The sequence below is a fragment of the Propithecus coquereli genome, unplaced genomic scaffold (assembly GCF_000956105.1).
Source record: "Propithecus coquereli isolate 6110/MARCELLA unplaced genomic scaffold, Pcoq_1.0 Scaffold1, whole genome shotgun sequence".
In the NCBI taxonomy this organism is placed as follows: domain Eukaryota; kingdom Metazoa; phylum Chordata; class Mammalia; order Primates; family Indriidae; genus Propithecus; species Propithecus coquereli.
The window spans coordinates 17,296,472-17,318,609 of record NW_012133857.1 but is presented as its reverse complement, the minus strand read 5'-3'; the positions used below and the strand labels follow the sequence as shown (position 1 = coordinate 17,318,609).

The 22,138-nt window shown below is 44.5% G+C and overlaps 1 protein-coding gene across 1 annotated transcript in view; it reads right to left on the bottom strand.

Annotated features, from left to right (window-relative positions):
- The window catches only part of CACNA2D3 (calcium channel, voltage-dependent, alpha 2/delta subunit 3), an 869,108-nt gene that overhangs the window by 104,420 nt on the left and 742,550 nt on the right, over window positions 1-22,138 (bottom strand). The gene's annotated exons all lie outside the window — the stretch shown is intronic.

Below are 22,138 nucleotides of genomic sequence, written 5' to 3'. Positions count from 1 at the left end.
ACAGACAAGCCAGCGGGAGAAGGCTCCTTGCCTGTGCAGGCTTGTCAGAAAGAGGCCCAGGGAGCTGCCAACTGACTCCAAGGTGACCTTCCGTTGGAATGAGGAGGCCATGGCACTGACCTGTGCGTGGACTGATGACAGAGGACCAGATGGGACTGGGTGACTCAGGAAATGCCTGCACGATTAGATGATTAAATACCTCCCTCCACCCCCAACCCCCGCCTCCAGCCTCAGGTAAACCCTGGAGGACAGCAAAGAGAGACACTGAATTCGATGAAAGTTCTCACCCACCAGTATAGTGAAGGCTTCTGACAGAAATTAAGTTGAGTTCAAATAAAACTGCATTGATTGCACACCTGAAATATTTGGCCCTTGTTTGTTCATAACCCAAGAAGATAAACAATGGCGCACTTAACAAAAGGAGATGGCCTCAAGAGTCTACTCAGATTCCAAGTCCCAGGCCCCTTCTCAGGGCTAATCCTGGAAGAGAACCCAGGGCTATGGGCCTGAATTCCAGCACCACCACTCCCCTCCCCACCAGTGATTCAAACAGCTCACCGAGTCCTGCCTGTGGCAGTGGTATGGGCAGGGCCCCGAGGCTGCTCAGAGTGTCCACAGGCAAGGAACGCAACAGGTACGACCACTGGATCCTTACCTCCATCTCCACTCCATGGCAACTGGACCTTTGGCAGGGACAAAAGTTTTTGAAATATAAAGGATCATGGATGTCCGAGTACTATAAGAAGTGTCTTTGAGGAAATGGGGTCCTCTGAGGGTCCCATTGCAATGACTGCTACTTTTTCTCTCCCCATAGCATGGGTCATCTGACCACCTGTGCTGGGGACCCAGCTGTGTCCCATGATCTTAGCCCAGTTCTGTCTGTACTAGGGGTGGGACTTTCATAAGTCCCACCTCTACAGTTGAGAAGCCTCCACAGTGTCATTAGGCCCCAGGACGTTAGTACTTTTCTTAGTTGCCATCTGTATCCATTTCCTTATGCATTTGTCCAGATTGGAAAATATCAAACAAACCTGGGTCTGCGTCCTACCTGTCTCCCATACAAGTGGTATGTATGCCTTCAGAGTCAGTTTTCTCATCTGCACAATGGGAGCAGGAGTCGTGCACACCTTACAGGTTTGTTGTGAGCCTTAAATGAGCTAATGCGTGTCATGCGCCTAGCACAGTGCCAGACATGTAGTAAATATTCACTAAATGTCACACACAGAGTGACAGATATGTGCACTAAATACTTATATTCATTTCATCTACTGGCCTGGACCTCAGGTTCTTTCTAAGTCTGTAGACTCCACGTCACCTTCAAGGACATCAGGCGTCAAAGGCTTCCTCCTTTGTTGCTGGAAGGCAGGCAAACTGGACCTGGTATCATCTCAGCTACTCAGAACGTGTCCACCTCTGCTGATGGTGTGTAAACACGCCCGAAGAGTCCAAAAAACCCTCACAGGTGGATAGTGTCATCGTCACTCTTTCACAGCTGAGGGCAGGGAGGTTTCTGAGTGGCTGAGGTGGAGGACAGATGGCAGATGTTTCTCATCTGGGAGGGACTGTGAGGGCGCCAGAATTTGAACCCAGATCTTTCTGACTTCAAAGCAGAAGTAGAAAACAAATATCTAAAATGAATGAATCAAAGGGAATCACCCAAAATTACTTTAAAAGATTATATATGTAATGACCCTGCCCCTATAGAAAAGACTGACGCCCCTGCTGCTTAATACGAGGCTGGCAAGTCCACATATTTTTGCACAAATTTGTGTTTTATGTTTCACTTTTTCTTTCCAACATCTGTGGACTGATCGGTTTCCAGGAGGCCAGAAAGAAGCTCGGGATACATTTCAAAGCCTTCAGGACCTTCATGTTTGCTGCCTTGCTCTGAAGAAAGAGACAGTCAGGAGGCTCCCGGAGAACCAGGCAGCAGCCCAGAGGAAACCCCTGCCCTTGGGGGCTTGGTTTCCAGGAAGCCTGTGCACATGGGGCCCTGCAGAGCACGCAGACAGCAGCCTTTGTCTCCAAGCAGGCAGGCCACATACGGAAGAAGATGGCCCAGGACCCACAGGGGTGCAGGAGGCAGTTTATGAACATAGCGGGCCCTAACAACATAGGGATAGAATGAATTGAGGGCCCACTGCAGGCCAGGCACCGATCTGCATTGTCCCACGTAGCCCTTCAGCAGTCCTGCGAGGGAGATGTTTTCTCCAATTTAAAGAAAAGGTGCAGGGGAGAGACTTAACCAGGGCCTGCAGCTGCTGGGACACTGTGGGGCTGGGGACTGAGATTGCAGGCCTGACTCAGAGACTGCTGCCCTTTGTCTCCCTCTTTCCCGTGGTTCTTGGTGGGACTGTATCACCCCCTAGGGGGCTGTTTTGGAAGTTTCTAGTGATTTTGATTGTCGCAATAATAGAAGTCCTACAATTCATGGAATAGTGCCCCAGAAAGAACGGCTCCATGTCCCTCATTGCTTCCAATGCTCTGCCTGGTGTTCATGTGCTTGGAAAGCATGATCCATACCTGGGCCTTGCACCAAACCCTGTTTTACATCTAAATAGAAGTGTGTCTTGCACATGGAATTTTCTAGAAAGGTCACTACAGTCCTGTGAAAGAGAGAGATGGGTATACTTTGTGTTGTCTGCTATTTCAGAGAATCCCATCATCAAGACAACAGAGTTTGCGGGTGAGATGTCCCTACAGTGGCCGTTGCATTTACGGCGATTCTGCACCAAAAAAGTGAAGGGCAAGCTCTGGCTGGCTGCTTTCTCCTGTCTTTTCTTGCAGTTGTGCCAAAACGTTTACATACTAAACTATGTTATCCCATTATAACCTACTAGGAACTATTTCTTGATATTACAGTTGGAACACTCTATGGAGGTGGTTTTTTGTTTTTTGCCAGCATGTAAGGAAACAGGTTATATTTTCTATGAATTTCATTTTGAGATAGTAAAGGGGATATCACAAATAATGACTTTTAAAAAAGGGTCTTTGGTGGGATAGGACTGAGAACTGTCCTGGCCTCAGCTTGTCCTCTGCCACTGCGTCCAGTGAGTCCCCTCCCTTTTCTGCACTCTGCCCATTTTGCCGTGGCTCCCTCTCCCTCGTCTTGCCTTGAAAGCGTGGACTTGGCTCGGCTAAACCTCACATGTCACCATGCTTCCTCTGTGCTTCCCTTCCCGTTTATTTTGGCCTGATCAAGGTGCAAGATATTGGTATCTGAGGCTCAGCTCAACTGATGGATTTCCCATCTCAGTAAAGGAGTAGTAAAGGAACAGTAAAGGAACAGCTCCTTTTGTGCCATAGAGAATCCGGGTCCTAGATTAGGAAATGTTCATCGTGGGGCTGCCCTCCCGGAGCCCGGAGCTGTGCAGGTCCACTCTGCCGTTGGTGCATTTTCTTTTATCAAGCAGCATCGTCTTTGAATTGCGGGCAGGCTGGGAAAAGGTACAAAGCCTTGCAAACTTCTTTTTCTTGTGCAAAGCATCTTAATTATAATGGTTGTCAGCACTTATGTCACTGCTTTGGGAGAGGAAGAGAGAAGGAGGGAACACTCTGCAATTTCACAGCATACACAGGTTCCTTAAAATGAGGAGGGGGCTGCCGAGAGTAAAAGCAAGGAACACAGCCCTCAGTAGATTAAAAGAGGCCTTTGTAGTGGCTGCATCTGTACATTAAAATAAATCTCTCCTAGAACTAAAATAACATCTACATTCATTTGGGCCGGTGCCACATTCAGCATTTAAGAAATTTGACAAAACATTGCTTGAGCATGTTGAAATTTGCCAGCTCAGAACAAAACAAGAAAGCTACCTCGGCCGCATGGAAATACTTCTCCCGGTTCCTTACTTTCACTTGTGACTCCCGTTTTCCGGCTGCACTTGAAAGAAAAAGACTTTGCCCTTTTTTCAGGTGCCAACCACTTAGCATGGCCCTGAAATGTGCAGCAAATTGCCGTTGGAGGTGGTAGACTTCAAGAGGAATCTTTTTCTTTTCCCCTAAAGGAAACTACTAGAGACTCTGCATGCCTGATAAAGCCTTTAATAGCTAGAGAAACATTACTTGGGGTGGCCCTCAGGTAGACTAGACATGAATAATGCCTTGTAAAAATAATTACTTCTACCCAGAGCACAGTACACCAGATGAGCTTCGTGGGGGCCCAGTTTCCAGGAGATTTGTAGGCAAAAGAAATTTTCCATCCAGAATCCAAGATGCATCTATCTGTGGCAGAGACCATGGTCACTTCTGTGGAGTTGTGCCCCTTCAAAACCAGTTCCGAGCTTTTCTGAGATCCTGACCAATAGTGTTGGGAGGTTTTCAGGCTGCTGTTTGTAGCTTTACAACACGATTAGGCCTCAAATAATAACCAATCCACTTGTTGAGAATGTTAATAATGAGCTCTGATTCTAGTGCAGTCCATTGGCCGTAGAGTTGATGGATAGAGGTGCACATGTTTAGAGCTAGAAAGTGGAGTGGACCATTGAACCCAATCTGCTTATTTCACGAGCCAACAATCAGAGGTCCAAAGAGGTTAGCAACTTCCCTGAGAGGATTCAGACCAATTCTAACTCCAGCTGAGCTGGAATAATGGACAACTGTTACTTTTGAAAGCTGGGCATGCGCATCCCCTTTTTTGGGTAGCAGAGCCCCTCCCCACTTACCCATACTCACACCATTTCCTTTAGGGAGCTGTCCTGCCTCCAGTTTCAGTCCATGTGGTTCATGTAGGGTTAACCCTTCACCCCCTGGGCACAGGGATGTGTCCTCCTCTCCTCTGCCATAGTGATGGGCACTGACCTAAGCTATGCCAATGAGAACAAGTCCCAGGACTTTGAACTTAAACTTTTAGGAAAGAGAGGATTTCTTTCCACTGAGTTTGCCAAGTTGGTCAGATGAATGCTGGGGGCACTGGGTGAAGATGGTTAGCTTGAGAACAGGACGTACACAAAGACAAAACAAGAGACTGAGAACCTTGGTGACTTCAGCTGAGCCCTGGATCTAACTGTACCTGAAGCCAGATATAGCTCTGAACTTTTTAGTTACATGAGACAATGAATTTCCACCCATTCTAAGCAATCACATAATTAACTTCCTTTAATTTACTGATTTCACTTAAGCCAACTTGACTTTGGCTTTTGTTGCCTGCAATAGCTGCATCCTGGCAGATGCAACTGTAGTCTAGGTTGGTGGCCCCTCCTGATAGGAGATGGGCAACTTATCTTCATGTGCAGAGATTCATCACATTAGCATCTCCTTGCAGACAGTCAAATACAATAGCTGAGAACAGCACTGGCAGGAAGGCAGATCCTGGTGGGATGCTGCCCTTCCCTAATTCATGTCAAGTGTCTCTAACAAAGCCTGAGCTCGGCATGCTATGGGTCTGTGCTGCTATCACATAGACACAGCAGTATATGTCTAGGGAGAATGTCCCAGTGACGCCTGCAAAGTCCAACCCTGCATTGGCATCCCAGCTGGAATCCTGGACTCCTTCCTTCCCCTTCTCCCTGCTCGGCAAGTCCTAGCTACAGCCTCTTGTGCTCCTTGTTTCCTGTGTCTTTTAGGTTTGCATTCATACGGCTTGGAAGATTACGCCACGCTTTTTTTTTTTTTTTCTTTTGAGACAGAGTCTCACTCTGTTGCCCGGGCTAGAGTGCCGTGGCGTCAGCCTAGCTCACAGCAACCTCAAACTCCTGGGCTCAAGCGATCCTCCTGCCTCAGCCTCCCGGGTAGCTAGGACTACAGGCATGCGCCACCATGCCCGGTTAATTTTTTCTATATATTTTTAGCTGTCCAATTAATTTCTTTATATTTTTAGTAGAGACGGGGTCTCGCTCTTGTTCACGCTGGTCTCGAACTCCTGAGCTCAAACGATCCACCCGCCTCGGCCTCCCAGAGTGCTAGGATTACAGGCGTGAGCCACCGCGCCCGGCCTGCCATCCTTTTTTTCTGGTCCTTAGTCTACTGAAAAAGTTGAGACGCAGCATAGAGTAATTAACGGAGGGCTCAGGATGAGAATCCAGTACTCCCACTTACCAGCTGTGGAAGGAATTTAGGCAAGTTACTTTATCCACCTCTGCTCAGTCTTAAAAGTTGTGATGACAAAATTAGACCAAGGAGAATGTCTGGTACACAGTAAGAGCTCAGTGATTGTTATTTTTGGTATTATGGTATTTTCCTAGAATGAAAGATCACTTTCCTGATGGGGTTTCAGAAAAGATTAAAGATGACCCTTCTGCCAGCCAGAGTCCGCAATTTCCTTCCCCCCAACCCCGATCCCAGCGACATGTTCTTAGATACACAAAGTTCCTTACAACTGTCTCACCCCTCTCTCTCTCTCACCAACTGTTCCTATAACAAAGCATCTAAATCCTTAAATTGTTGCCGCTTATAGCAGTCAACAGCAAAAAGCTGCCGAATCCCTGCCTAAGGCTCTCCAGGTAGCTCTAATCATCTTAAATGCACCATGGTCACAGGCAGATCAATTTTTCACAATGCTTAACTATTTTTTATCAACACAGTATTACAATTACAGATAAAGATCATTCAAACCACAGCTCCATGCCTTAAGAGTAATCTCAGTTTTTAAATAAACCACATTACTTCCAGAGTTGCATTTATTACCTTTTATTTCTTCCTTGGTTTCAAGTGTTTAAGAAAAGATTGGATTCTTTTCATCTAGTGGAGAAGAGCAAAGCAATGTACTTTTCCAAGGTCGGGCAAAACATTACCCCCCTTCCAGGTTTAGAGCTAGTTCCAATGAAGGTATGTGGTCTCCTGTCATCATCCAGCATTCCAGAATAAGGCATTGGTGCAAGTTAATCTGCTCTTCTTCTTTGTTAAATCAAACTTTTAATTTTTCTTATCCATTGGTAGGGTTATTTCTAAGAGGCTTTATCTTCTTTCCTGCTGGCAATAGCCCTGACATCGCTTCTCCCTTTCACTTTCTCGGCTCTATACTCTCTTCAACCAACAAATACTAATCAAGGACCTTCTGCGCTGGGGGACACAGTGAAGAATGTGACAGCTCATGTGTTCCCAGGACTTAAAATCTCCTAAGGCACACAGACGTTATGCAACTGATGACCATGTGAGTGGCTTGTGAGGGATGGGCAGGATGATATGGGACTCTAAGACGGGGCACCTGGCCAAGTCTGGGGGTTCATGGGAGAAATGGTTTTAATCTGCAGCCTGAAGCTGGGGGTGGGGGTAAGAATTCACAGGCAAAGTGGGGTGAAGGGAAAGAACACTCGAAGCTAAGACCCTGAGGTGGGAGTTGCAGAACTGAGAGGCGTTCAGTTACAGGTACATCAATGCATACTGCTTTATATTTCTTTAGAAGTCTCCACTTCTGTTTATGGCATCTTAGAATCAAGGGAATGTGATAATGAGGCAGGGACAAATTTTTCTGCTGTTTGAGTAAGTGCAGTAAAGGACCCTTGCGAGGAGCAGGAGCTGGGGCAGGCCCGCTCCTTCACTCCAACAAGGAGGGCCATCCACCACCCACCACCCACCACCTACCACCCTATCAGCACCGTGGCATTACCCCAACTCTTCTGCATTACCCACTGACTGCCCAGCAGAAGCCACTTCTCTACATGCTGCGAACCCTACCTGGTCCCTGTCTGATACCCTATATCCTTACAACGCCTCAAGACACCTATAATCTTGAGAAAAGGGAAGTGTGGCCCTAGACAGCCAATGGAATAGTGATAGGGAAGCATTTCACACCTGCATTTGGGGATGGGTGGGAGGTGACTGCACTGGACAAGCTTGAGATTCCACTGGACTGGCTGAGAATCAGTGGCACTAAAGTTGGGGATGTTCAATTACTTGCCCCCGGTTATGGTGCTGATAAGTGAGAGAGCACGGAATGGATACCAGGCCTCCTCAAAGACTCTGTTCCCTATCACTGTACACCCAAAAGACATTGTTCTTGCTCTGAAGACATTCACAGGCACTTGAGAGAGAGACAGAGAGATATGTGCCTGAGCTGAGTACAGGACAGAGAGGTCAAAAAAGAGGTGGTATTTGAAGACACGGACAACCAGTCCTACTTGGCCAGTTTCAAGGCTGAGACACTACAGAATGATGCTTAGAGAACCAGATCCCCAGGCAATTCTAATCACCGCCACAGACATGTGAGAAGGCATAATGCTAGCAGCTACCAATACCACGTATTCTGCTACACACACCACAGATATCGTCTTAAAATGGTATTTGAAAAATGCAAATGTCCAGATGAGGTAGCTGAGGGTTTGAACAGGGAAATTGGAAACTTGCATGCTGAAAAATGAGAATCCCTAGGCTTCCTTTCCCTTCCGAGCTCCCAGTTGCTGACAAACAAGCTTATATCACCCAAACAAGCCCTAGAGTTACTGTAATTTCCCCCATCCTCCAATTTGGCTGGGTCCCCATTGATTTACCCAATGATAAAGCCTATTTGTGGGGAAACTTTCAATTAGCATTTCAGTGCCTCACTCTTAAGTGAGAACTGGGCTACACATATTTGTGGAGAGCCTTCAACATGAAAAACAAAGAAAAACTATCAGAAAAATAAATGAGTTAGTGTTAACATCACAGATAGCATACACACACACAAAACAACTATAATTATAGTCAATATATTCAGAGAGATAAAAGAAATTATTGTATCTTCGAAACAAGAACAGACTGCTGTAAAAAATAACTCTTGGAAACTTAAAATAAAGTAGTCAAAATGAACCAATTTAAAAGTAGAAAGACACATGTTGGAAAAAGGAGATCTCACAGACAATAAAATAAAAAGATGTGGAAAAATAACACAAGAAAATGTGCTTGAACTGAAGGATATACACTTCTAAATCAAAAGAGCTTGAAAAATCCTCCTCACAATGAATGATGAGGACCCACGGTACCTTGGAATTTAAAAACAGTGGGAACAGAGAGTACATCCTGAAAGCTCCTGGGGTGGAGGCTGGGAAAACCTGGTCATATCCAGGGATCTGGAAATAGAATGACATCAGACTTTTTGAAAAGCACTGGGAAGTCAAAAGAAAATGCAGCGATGCCTCCAAAATTCTGAGGGAAAATGATTTCCAGCCTGGAATTTAACATCCAGCCAAATGATTATCAAGTAAAGGAGTGGAATCAAGACATTTTTGGAGCTACAAGGACTGAAGAAATTTTACCTCCCTTTCTTAGAAAACTCTGAAGAATGTTCATCAGCAAAATGAGAAATTAAGTCAGGAAAAAGGAAGGCATGGGGGTCAGGAGAAAGGGGTGTGTGACAGAGGAAAACGGGGAAGAGAAGTGTCAGGAGCCCAGCTGCCCAGCAGGCTTAGCGAGCTACCAGTCCAGACTGAAACAGGGCAACACAGGGTGCGGGGAGGGAGTGCTCAAAAGCATGATGAAATAGGCAGAAATACTGAATATTTAGAAAATAGTAATAATAGACATTTGAGACAGCTGATGAAACACATGGGGGAAAAAATTAGTGACAGGTAGAAGGAAAACTAAGTGAATAAAAAGACAAGGGGGTTTTTCAATCCAAGGAAAAACATCACAGAAAACAAAATACATAAGAGCACACTATTAACACAGCAGGGAATATACCTACATTGTCCTAATAATATAATCGCTATCTAATTAATAAAAAACTATGAAATAGGCATACAGCTGTGTTTGCGGAATAGAGGGAGGGCAGGAAGGGCTTGTGTAAAAAGTCCAAAGCACCATGGTTTAAAGGAGTAAATAAGTAATGTCTAAAATTAACTAAAACTAAGCAATATTAACTCGCCAATGAAAAATAGAGATGCTAAGAGAGCTGGAAGCCGTTGCCTCTAGGAAGTGAGACTAGGGCTTGGGTGTGGTGGGTCAGGGTCTGCTTTTTCTCTTGGTAAGCTTCTTTAGCACTATTTAATTTTTAAAAACTGCATTCATATATCACTTTGCTACAAAACCAAATTAATTAGAAGTAAGGTGTTAGGAGGAGCAAATAATCTACAGATTCAAGCTCCTGGTAAGAAGATTCAGGCCTGAGCCTATTTTTCTCTTTGCTTCTTCCTCCCTGTGCCCAAATCAGATGTGCATGCACTCCTGGAAGCTGTGGCCACTGTGGGATGTGGATGGGAGAAGTTTGGGGAGAAGTCAGTCCCTACTCCTGGGGTCGGAGTCTGAATCTTTGAGCTCTGTCTGACTCTACCTGTCAGGAAGATGAGCCTCAGCCATGCTGGGCCCTTCAGGGGACCACAGGCTGCTATGAAAAGTATCAACACATCTGTGTAGAGGTGTATGGACACATGTAACTTCCCTGTCACAGAAGTCATTCTATAGGTGCTCTGGGATGTCATGGCTCAGGTACAAATGATTGTTGGGCTCTGGCCAATAATCACTTGGTAAACCCTATCTGAAGTTCATCATGATTGAGGATGCATTTTTGCAAGAAGGAGACTGATCCAACCTGTGATCATCTCTGGGTGGATGAAATGATTTCCAAATAAATCAAGTAGGTTTGCTGAAAGACAGCTGTCTTTGCCATTTCATCAGGCTGAAGTTTACCCCATGGTGAGCAGTTTCCATTTTTATTACAGCCTAGACAGGTGTGAACCAAGCTGTAGAACTGTGTAGCAAGGAGGAGGCCAATGCACATCCCTGACGCCTCTGCCCCAGGTCCTAGGGACATTCTCCCCAAATTTTGGCTTAATATCCTTTCCTCCAGAGGTCAAAGGCATCCATCTGAAACCTTGTGGTCAGAATTCTACCAAGATCCCATTAGCAGGAAGAAATTATTACTTTAATAAAACTTAAACTTGTAACGTCCCACAAACTGTTAAATATTATAGGTTATCTTGTCACAAAAGACAATGAAAACAATATGGGGTGTTGTGTAGGGAGCAATGATAGATATTAAAAAACCCGAATGTTGTCAAGACTTTATTTACTACTCACCCACATAATCCCAGTATTATAAAAATGATGAACAATGAATGGGGGCGGGGAACAACAGACAAAACTTGGAGTCTTAAAGCTCTATCCTGCGCCAATAAGTAGTTTGAAAATAGCGTCCATCAGACCCATATGTTTTCTGCGTGTGTAAGAATACTCTCACACAGGGGGTTTACTTCATAACTGAGATTCTTTTTCATTTAATTCAGTCATATTAGATTATGGGGCTGATTATGATCATATCCACAAATCAGTATTTTAACAGAGTTTCCATGGAAACACTATATGCCCCTGTTTTTTAACTTTTTGGACAAGGCTTTGCCTGTTTAACAACTTGAACAAGTTTGACGAGGACAACATGTTTTGTTTAAGTTACATTAGCTGGGGCCAATATTTCCTAATTGCATTACCAGGAGAAACATTCACGGCATTACTCGTACCATGGAAAACCTCCCCTTGACCAGCGCTCGGTTTGCTTTAATCACTAGAGAACAGGAAACATATCAGGATTGCCTTGTCTTATCAAGTTTTAAATGTGTTAACTGGTTTTATATCTATGAAATAATCTCCCTTATTAAATGACAAAGTTAGTCTTGTTAAGAGGATCGGCCTTTATGGCTATATCCATTTATTTTTCAAAATGCAAACATACAGATATCTTTGGCTCCCTGCTACAGAGGGGAAATCATTGTGCATAAACATATGCCCTTTTTTGCATATGTAAAAATTCCGCCAAAAAATAAAGCCCCCTTCACACACACACACACACACACACACACACACACACACACACACAAACCCTTAATAATATCAAGCATAGAATAAATGCAAAAGTGATGTCCAGGCAACAAGGACTTTTCATAAAACAATCTCTTTTTTTGGTTTGTTTTTGGTGTTTTTAGGCATTCATACGCACACAACCAGAGACGTTTACTTCCAATAGTGACATTGTGGGAGGAGCCTGCAGCAAAGTTTTCGAAAATGCTGCACTGTATAAAGACAAGGGGGAAGCGGGGTTTACAGACTGATGTCAGAGTTCGCCCTGACAGCATATAAAACATATGGCCTGAGGCTCTGTGAGATGTCTGTGTCTGAAATGCTGGAGGAGCTTAATATAATATCGGCAAGGAATAGTTTAATTTTACAGCATTAGGCACCGAGGCAGTAATTTGAGAGGGGCGAGCTGTATTTTAATACATCAAAGTATACTATACAGGGAAGCCGAATATATTTTTAAAAGACATACACATTCCCTATTCAGAATTACTTGACTCAAAAACCTTCGTTTCTCAAGGAGGATAAGTAGGAAACAGTCATAATCTTCCAAGAGCTACCTGTCTTACTTTTTAAACTAAATGCGTATCTCAAAAGTGAGCTAATCTGCTTCCAGGAAAATGCCTGTTAGTGGGGGCAAGGGGTTGTGGATGGACACTGGACACCTACGTGGTGATTGTGGCTCTTTCCCGACCACGGAAGTTTGTGCCATCTGGTGGGAAGGCTATGAGTTCAGCTCCACCCTCTCATTTTCCACCCCTCTTTTTGAGATGCTTATCTGCGCAGATCTGAGTCCTAGCGGCATCCTTTCCCCCACATTATGACCTAGAATTCCTCCATGAGAAGGAAGTGGCCATTCCATTTCTACTTTCTTTCAGGGCATGGTCTGTCTTAAGAGTCTGGATGCTCTGATGCAAGTCTGGCCCAGGGGCTCGATCGTATGGTTGTCCAAACAATCGCCTGTGCAGAGGGCAGGAGCAGGCCCACGAAATGCCATGCTTCTCCTCCTACTGGTCTGCAGATCAAAGGGAATTCTCTCCTTCCTGCCCAGCGATGAAGAGAGGGTGGACCTGAGGGGGCAGCTTCTGAACAGAGGAGCAGCCATGACAAATGTGTCCCAGATCTGACTGATAGCTCTGTCCCGGGGGACGGGCCAGATTAGTGCTAACTCTCTGCATAAAATGCCCTGCCTTCCCTACCTCCAGCCCCAGAATGCTTCCCCAATCATGGCCACAGCAAGCAGACAGCAGGCTGTCCCAGTCTCCCTGTGGCCCTGGGCTCCCAGAAGCAATGGGCAGTGGAAACCTATACGGGTGGGTGTCTTCCTGGGCAGGGATGTTTGGATTATTTTCCCTAAGTCTGCTTTGTCTGGGCTACAGTTTCTTTTAAGGCCCTTCTTTTGTTTTTCCCCAGGGGGAAGGGACTGGGAAGAATAAGATGAGATAAAACTGTATAGTAGTTCAAAGGCTTTTTTGAAGTCAGGCAGACAAGGGTTCAAGTCCCAGCTCTACCACTTACAAACTGTGATCTCTGGCAAGTGAGTCAACCTCACAAGTTTGCATGTTTTCTTTCATAAGATGTAGAAGATAATAGTTCCTCCTGTGGAATTGTGGAGGAATGACATGATTGTTTCCAGGTAGAGCACCCCACGTCTGAGACCGTCTGAGGGCTCTATGAGTTTTAGATGTGGTGACTCAGCCCTGAGAATTTAGGGAGGCACTGTGTCAGTCAAACTGGATTTCTAGACAGAGGAAAGGCTAAACAAAGAGTAAGTTGCTAATCAACGGTGCCTCATCACCCCAAGTGGAGAGCTAGCATCACAGTTTCCTCTTGGTCCCAGTTGGCTGTGCAATGTGTGTTACCCTTTCAGATCAACTTCCTCTGGACTGGGCGCTTCATTTTCTTAGACATACTCTTCTGGGACGGCTTTAGTGGGATAGCATACATGAGGCTCATGGCTAACCCACCACTCATGGCAAACTAACAGGGAACATCCACATGCCCAAATTCAAAGACACAGAATGCCTATGCCATCCCTGACGTTTCTGGAATCAAATTTCTAGTGCAAGCCATAAGTTTTCCATGCAAATGTACAGATCACAGCTTAATCTCTTTTTTAACATGCTCTAAAATTTTGTCTCTCACTTGGAGGTCATTTTTAAAAATAAAGAATTACTTTTGTCACTGTAGAACAATGACTGTGTTCATGAGGAGAAGAAGAAGACATCAAGTTTACATCAAGATGTAGAAGCTGGGGGTAGGGGTAGGGGTAGGGGTAGGTGAATGGGCTTGGTCAGTAGCTTCCTGGGGCATGATTCAAATCCTCCCATCAGCAAAATGGCACTTGGCTCTTTGCATGATAGACTTTAGGGGCATTTAGATTACTCAGATTTGCAAATATCAAGGATCTACTACAGGAACAACAACTGGGATTATGTTAGCATGGTGCCACCAGTTGGTTATCTCATGTTGTCTGTTTCAAGCAATGGACTGGAAAGGATTCTGAGGCCATGGCTGGCCCCATGGGCTGCTGAGAGAGGTATCTGTGGTACAGAAACACCCATTTTCCACCCCAGGGATGTGGGGTATCTCATCCAACTAACATATACACAAACTCACAGGAGGAAAACTTCTGTCCCACTATGTAGCCTCAGAGCCTGGACTCAGGCACTTGTGTGGTGAGGCTGCAACTCCTCCGTCTGTTGCTCCTCATGCACATGCAGAACAGATTGGCCCACAACTGCAAACTATGTAAAAGCTCAGGATCTGATAAACATGTACTGAGATTTCATAATACTTGCAAAACCACCATCTTCTCTAACCTCCTCCAAGAAGTGCACAGCAAGATGTATCTCTCTAGCTATGGTGAGATGATGGAGCTGCCAACAGACACCACCTGTGAAGTGACAGCACCTCCCAAAGTACATTGTAAGGTATGCTGCTGGGCTCCAATCCTGACCCAAACACCAGACAGCAGCATTCGTGCAAAAGCATGTGTGTGTGCGTGTGTGTGCATGTGTGACAAAGCTTTTCAATATTAATGATAAAGTTACCGTGGAAGATGGGTTGGGAGACTCAGCAATCAGCCTCTTCACCTCTTCCCCAGCACCTGCTTCCCCAGGCTCTTCCTTCACCTTCTGGGCTATAACCACATTGGCCTTCCAGTAGCCCCTAGGGCACTGTGCCCTCTCTCTGGCCTCTCAGCCTAACATGTGGCATGCCTTTACCTGGAATGGGCCTTGTCCCTTCCCCTCCCTGCAGTAAATTGTAACTTGTACTACAGATTCCAGCCTGTTTATAATATCCACAGAGATGTCTGCCCCAACTTTCCAAATCAAATTCCTAGATCATATTCTCTTATAGCACCATGTACCTCTTCTTCATGGCACTTTTCATGGCTGTACATTTTCGTGTACAGTTGACCCTTGAACAACATGGGTTTGAGCTTCATGGGTCCACATATACCCAGATTCAAAAATATAATATTCATAAGATGTGAAACCCACACTGACGGAAGACCAACTTTGTCTACATGCAGGTTCTGCAGGGCCAACTGCAGGACTTGAGTATGTGTGGGTTTTGGTATGTGTGGGGGTCCTGGAACCAGTGCCCCTCGTACACCGAGGCACGACTGTATTTGTATGGCTGTGTGATGCATGTCTGTCTCCTTTCTAGACTGTAGTGGCCTTCTGGACTGTAGGTCCATTCATACAATTGTGTCTTATTTTGGTGCCCATAATATCCCCAAACACAGAGCTTTGCAGGTAAGGAGAACTCAATAGATGCTTCTTTAATAAAGAAATAATACACAACAAAGGGGTCCAGAATGAGAGTCCCTGTATCATACCTTATTTTTATACAAAGGTGTTTCCACCTTTAGGAGAAATTGAAAGCACCAATAAGTGGGGAAACGCCAGTCTCTTAAGAAGTCACTGCCCACCCTGCTCCCCTGCAGGAAAGTCTCAGCGGATCTAACCATTTTCGCTCGTCATCACACACGCAGCAGCTCCGTGCAAGCTGCATTTCCAAATGCCCTCATTGTAGGAGCACCTCGAGGCCATGGAGAGGAACTCATAAACATCAGCTCTAGCAGAGAGAACAGTACACTGAGTTTATTTTCTCCTCAGCCCTCATTAGAATCACAAACGAAATGTTGACAACACATGAAGGAGCCTGCTTGTTGAACACAAATGTTTCCACTCCTATCAGCCTCGAAACTCTGATAGTCGTGCTTCATGATGAAAGCTAAGCGGCCCTGGGGAGATGACTACATGCTTTCCCTAATTATGCAAGGATGGGGAAAAGGGCCTCCCACCAGGGACTGACTAGAGGAGAGAACCGTGGGGAAACCTTAAAATATAACAGCACAGGCATATAGTAAGTGACCCAACATGGGATTCTTGAATTAAACGAAAGGATGAGACCATCACTATTGCTCCAGAATGGGAAGCCACCCATTATAGATCCAACAAGGCTGCAGCAAAGTCAAGGCAAGGCCTTTATTTTATTTTACTAACAAACGTCCCACATGAAGATTGTAGTTCTGTGACACTAACAAGAAAATTTCCTTTGTTTGTGGAGCTATTTTGATGACAAGAAGAGATATGCAGAGCACCAATTCACTGAGATTGCCTTTGATTCTAGGCAAACACACTTAAACACGTGCTTTATAATCTGAAAAGATGGTACACTCTATCCACAGGCAAGATGCTCCTTTGCATTAAACTCGCTTATTTTTGTTCCAAACAGACTAGTTCAAGCAGATACAGTCTAAATGTCTAGTTGCTACATGTCATACAGACACAATACTAGAGAGGATACTAGCTTATATATATTGCTATGAGCCATGGCATCTTATTTTTACTAAGATTCTTACAGTTTAAGAAATTGTTTAACCCTCCCCACAAATCTGTGAACTAGGTTTCTTTGCACAGATGATGAAATGGAAAGTCAGAAAGGTTAAATAACTCATCCAAGGTCACACAGCCAGTAAATGTTGGAGGCAGCATTTGAGCCTAGACGGTTTCACTCCAGACTCCATGTGTATAGCAGGGACACTATACTAAAATGAAATGGTAGGACAGATGAAGCTGGATCCACAAAAGGGATTCCTAAAGTTTAGGATGTATAATTGGTGGGTTATAACCTAAGTCTTGCTTAAGACAATTGTGTTTTCCAGAACATTTTCAAGCTATGTGTACCAAAGAACTAATAGAGAGCAAACCTCAAAGAGAAAAAAAGCAAAATAGACTCTTTATTGCATCACAATATACATACACTAAGCTATAACTTAAAAATATGAAACATACATTGTAATCTGTTACAGAAACTGGACTATCATGTTATAATAAAAGTACAAAAGCAAATAAAACTTCACCAAGAAGAACTGCACAAAACACTCATTTTATGTGTAACATGAGTAAACAATCAAACATGAACATGAATTTGATTCCAATTTATATTCTTGGGGTAGGGACAAAAGTAGCCAATCAAAAGATCTAAGTAAAACAACGTGTCAGTGCGAGGCCTTGGCCAGGCTTCCTGAGCTGCCATGTTTCTTGATCCTTTTGTTTCTTTCATTAGGCTTATGTCAACCAGCATCTGTCTATGTTTACTCCACCAGCCACATGAGCTCACTAATTACCTTTAATCATACTTATCTGAAATGCATCTTTATCTTCACATACTTCCCGTGTGCAGGAAAACCAAGTGCTGGAAGGCTGAAGTTGGAAAGATATTGGAACCGCGAGTCTGTATTTCCTCTAAACCTGACAGCGCAGGGAGGACCCATCTAGGTCTACCTCTGCCACCATCTGAAGTTCCCCAGCAAGGACTTCTGAGAGTTAGTTCCCTGAGAGTTGGACAGTGTCAGGGAAATCCTATCTCATTCAAACAAAATCACGTGCAGTCTTCTCATGGGGAATAAGTTCGAGGTGATGAGATTAGCATCAACTCTGACATAATAAATACAGATTGCTAAATAGCACCCTACAGATTGGTAGGCTCTTTGAGGGTTAAGAGCCAGCATGCTTTGTCTTTTCTAGTCCCCACAGAACCTAGCTCAGTCCTGGACCCTATGGACATGTGAATGCAGAAAAGTAGTCTCAAACATTTTGGCCACTGTCTTCCTTAGCTTTAGGGAGGCTGGAGGCATATATTTCAAAGCCATTACTCTACTGATTTTATTTGAGATCCACTAATCCACTAATTTTATCAGACAACTTGAAGCTTGCCAAAAGGAGATTAAACTCCACAGATACTCACATGCAGTAAATTGTTCCTTAACTTCTCTGTGCCTCAGTTTTGTAACCTATATCAAAAGTAACAGTAACATCCTAATTCATTCATTCAACATTTATTTAATAAAGCTACTATGTGAGTATTGTAGAAACTATGGGAAGAAACAAAAGAGGTTATTTGAAGTTTAGAAACTAGAGGGGTTGTTACCTTTAAGTAAGATAAAGCAAATAAAATGTGGAGGCAGAGACTGCAAATGATCTCCAATAGCTATGTCTCCTCTTCTTCCAAGGCACACTGCTAGACTGCATTTCCCAGCCTCCTTTGCTGTTAGATATGGTCATGTGACTTCATTCTGGCCAATGGAACGTGAGAAGTGTTCAGCGCCTTTCCCTGGCCCCGCCCACACCTCGTCTTCATTTTCTTCCCCCATCAGTCAGCGGATGGAGAGGGCTCTGAGAACCAAGAGGAGGACACAGCCCCAAGAAAGAAGAAGTTGGGTCCCTGAATGACTGCACAGAGCCCGACCCCCTGCCAACCTGAACTAGACTGTGATAAGAGCAATAAATAAGCTGTTAAACTACTGAGATTTGGGGTTTATTTGTGACAATAACTAGCATGACTTTAACTAATGCAAATCCTTAGCAATATCTCGCCCATGGTAAGCACTAAATAACTGATTGATAGGATTGTCATTTCAAAACATATTCCTAGTGTTCTTGCTATATGTCTTAAAACAAGTCCAAAGAGAGAGGTCTAGAGAGAGAGAGAAGAAGAAAGGAAAGAAGAAGGAAAGAGGGAGGGAGAAAGGGAGGAAGAAAAGGAAGGAAGGAAAGAAGAGAGGGAGGGAGGGATGAAGGGAAGGAAGAAAGAAAAACGGAAGATAATATTGAAGCTTTAAATAGCTCTGTATAAACTTTATACATGTATGCCATTTTGTCATCTACAATTCCTCGCGAAGTATTTTCACTATTATCCACATGCCTCCTCATGCCAACTTTCCTCCATAACCAAATGAAACTTGTGCACGGATTTGTGGTGCCAATGCCTCCTCCCCACTCTCCAGAGCTGCAGCTGTCACCGGGCCTGGCTGCTTTCCCCGGCATCAGATCACCACAGCACATGCTTTGGACTGGGAGTCTGCCAACAGGGATGGAGGAGCACTGTACCATGATTTTACCAAAGTAGATGTTAACGGTGGGAGAAACGCTCATATTTTGTCACACGCAGAGACACCTTGACAGAGAAAGACAGAGGTTACCTTTGGGGCTAATCCTCTTGGTGTGAGAGAAGACAAACTCTAGGCATGCTATATTTACACATATAACTCAGCTAGTCACTAGAGGCTAAGCCCTCTCAAATATTCCAATAAATGAAATGTGTCTCTACCAGCTACTTAAATAGACATGTTTGTTGTAGCAAGTTGAATATACAGAAGTATAAACAGAAAAAGTTAATTTTCTATTCTTTTTCTTAAATCAGACCCTCCCTCCCCTAAGTAATCATTATTATCAGTTTGGTGACTGCCCTTCCCTACTGAGTCCATCTTCAGACAATCAATGCACATTTGTAGGGTTAATTCTTCCTATAACTTTTTTTTGTTGCAATATAAATGAGATTATACCACATATTTGCTATTCAGATTGCTTTATTTCACTTAACAATTTATTATGAATATCCTCCCAGATGGGTATGTTTACTTCTAACTCATTCTTTTTTAATAGTTGTATAATATGGCCTAGGAGAAAGAGTTATTACATGCTGGGTTTCAAGACACTGTCCATTTTAAGGGTTAATAATTGTTGATTTTCTTTGTTATTCAAGGGAAGTGAGATGGTAAATTTACTTAAAATATTAGAAAACATTCTGACTTAAAATGGTCAAAAGAGTACATCTTAGAAGCTGGGAAATTCTTGAAACCTCAATGTGATAATAACCACAATATTACTCCGAGGGTGTATCGGAAGCCAGTTCCCATGTGGGAAACTGGGGTCCTACTAGGTCATGGTGCCAGGAGCCCCTCACAGTGTAGTCCTCTCTTCTAGGGAATGGCTTTGGCCTGAGCTGACATTTAGCATCTCTCCTCAGTTACTCTTTATAGTTGTCTTGCCACCTTTGGGCTCCGGCTCACAAAGGGAGGGAGGGAGAGAGAAGGCTCTGCCTGCATTAGCATGCATTTCACACACCCTCCCTTTGTTCTCTTGGCTGAGGTCAGATGGAATAAATCAATCAGCTTTTGCAACCAAAGTCCTTCAACATGTCCGGGAGCCTTCCAGCCCATGTGTGCCCTGCCCATCTTTTAACTGCCAGTTAGAGTCAGCAGGAGTCAAACAGAACCAAAGAATCCCCTTGGGCTGTAAACAGCTGCTCCCAGGAACCCATCCGCTGTGGGGCTTCTTGGGCATTCGTGTTTTAGATGGGAGTAGCCAGCTCAGACTCTTCAAGGTCTACAATTGCACACTGTTATAGGAGATGCTGCTTTTAATCATTTGCTCTACAAGACCTGTGCCATGCACTTTGCAAATATTACTTGATCCTCCCTGCCTCCTGTGAGGCAGGTATTATCTACATTCTACAGATAGGAAGCTGAGGCTCAGAGAGCCTGGGATTTGCCCAAGGTCACACAGCTTTAGGGCAGAAGCAGCATAAAAGTGTGCTTCTTCACTTAGCCATACAGCCTGGCTCTAACCAGAGCTGGCCTTAACTGCCTACAGGATCCTGCCTACAGGTTTCCTGGCCTCCCACGCCCAAATATGCTGCTATAGAGTCATCTTTTTCAGGCCTAAGAGACCTGCATCCCAGTTGGTTTTGCTCCACTATAACCAAAAGAGACTTTCAAATTCTTTCTGTTGAAGCCTCTCTCAAGCAAGTATAGTGCCTTTCAAGCCTATTATGCTTTTTGACCAGAATGACAAAGTTTTAGACTTAAGAGGGCATAAGAGGGCCCTAAAGGTCATCCTACCCAATGCCCCCATGTAACAGATGAGGAGACAGGAGAGTGGATAATTTGGCCAGGTGGTGGGAGTTGGCAGTGGGTGACAGACAGGTGGATGGGTGGAGTAGTGATGGCAGTGGCCAGAGAACAGGATAGTACAGGGTTCGCAGACCACAGTCCATGGGCTGATCCAGTCCTCCACCTGCTCTTGTAAATAAAGATTTATTGGAGCACAGACACACCACTTGTTGAGGTATTACCCTTGGCTATTTTCACACTACAACTGTAGAGTTGAATAGTTGCAACAAAAACTGTATGGCCCTCAACGTCTAAAATATTTACCATATTGCCTTCACAAAAGTGTTTTCTGACCCCTGGGAAAGACAGGCACACAGGCAGATACAAGTTATTGGTAACTTTCTAGTTCTTAGAGGAAGCAGTAGGTTCACATGTGTTTGTTACGTTACAAAGAATTAATGACTGAATGCTAAACGTGGGTCACTGATGGTCATGTGTCATCAAGAAATGATTATTAAATTCTGTGCACTTGAAAACAGAAATAGGAAGGAGGAAAGAAACCATTCACATGACCTGCTTCATCACCTACAGCTCACTTTTGCCCATTGTATCTGTGATGCCCAAAAAGTGTTGGAGAGAAGGACAAAATATGGCAGGCTGGGTAGGTAGACTTTCAGGAAGGAGCAGGAAGAGTATCCTGGGTTCTGTGGGTGGGAAGGGGCTTGGCCAAAGGAGGAAAGGGTCCCCAAAGCACAAAAGGCTATTGAAAATCCAATTCTTCCACTTCCGTTCGCAAGGAATCTCTTCCCCCTGTACCAGCAGTGCGGCATAAGGGGCCAGGTTTCATGGCCCTCCCTCAGGACCTCCCTCCTGGTTTCAGGTCAAGGTTGTCCTTCAAATGCTGCAGCACACATGTCCTGGAGGGCATGTTCATGGCTGATTGTGAACATGTGTGAAGATGTGCTGGGCTGAGACTTGTCTTGCCATATCTAACCCTGAGCAAGTCTGGTGGAGTAAAGGCTACCGTTATCCCCACGTTATAGATGGGGCTCAGCGTAGGCAAGTCACTTGCCCAGAGACAGAGCCATGACGGAGCTGAAATTCAAAGGCGGATCCATCTGATTCCAGAGCCCACACTCAACTGCTGGAGGTCAGGGACTGCAGTTCACACCGCCTCCATACAAGCAAGGCTTTTACTTTACACATGGTCACCGTGGGCACGCGGAGCATTTTGGCCTGTCGTAGAAGGGC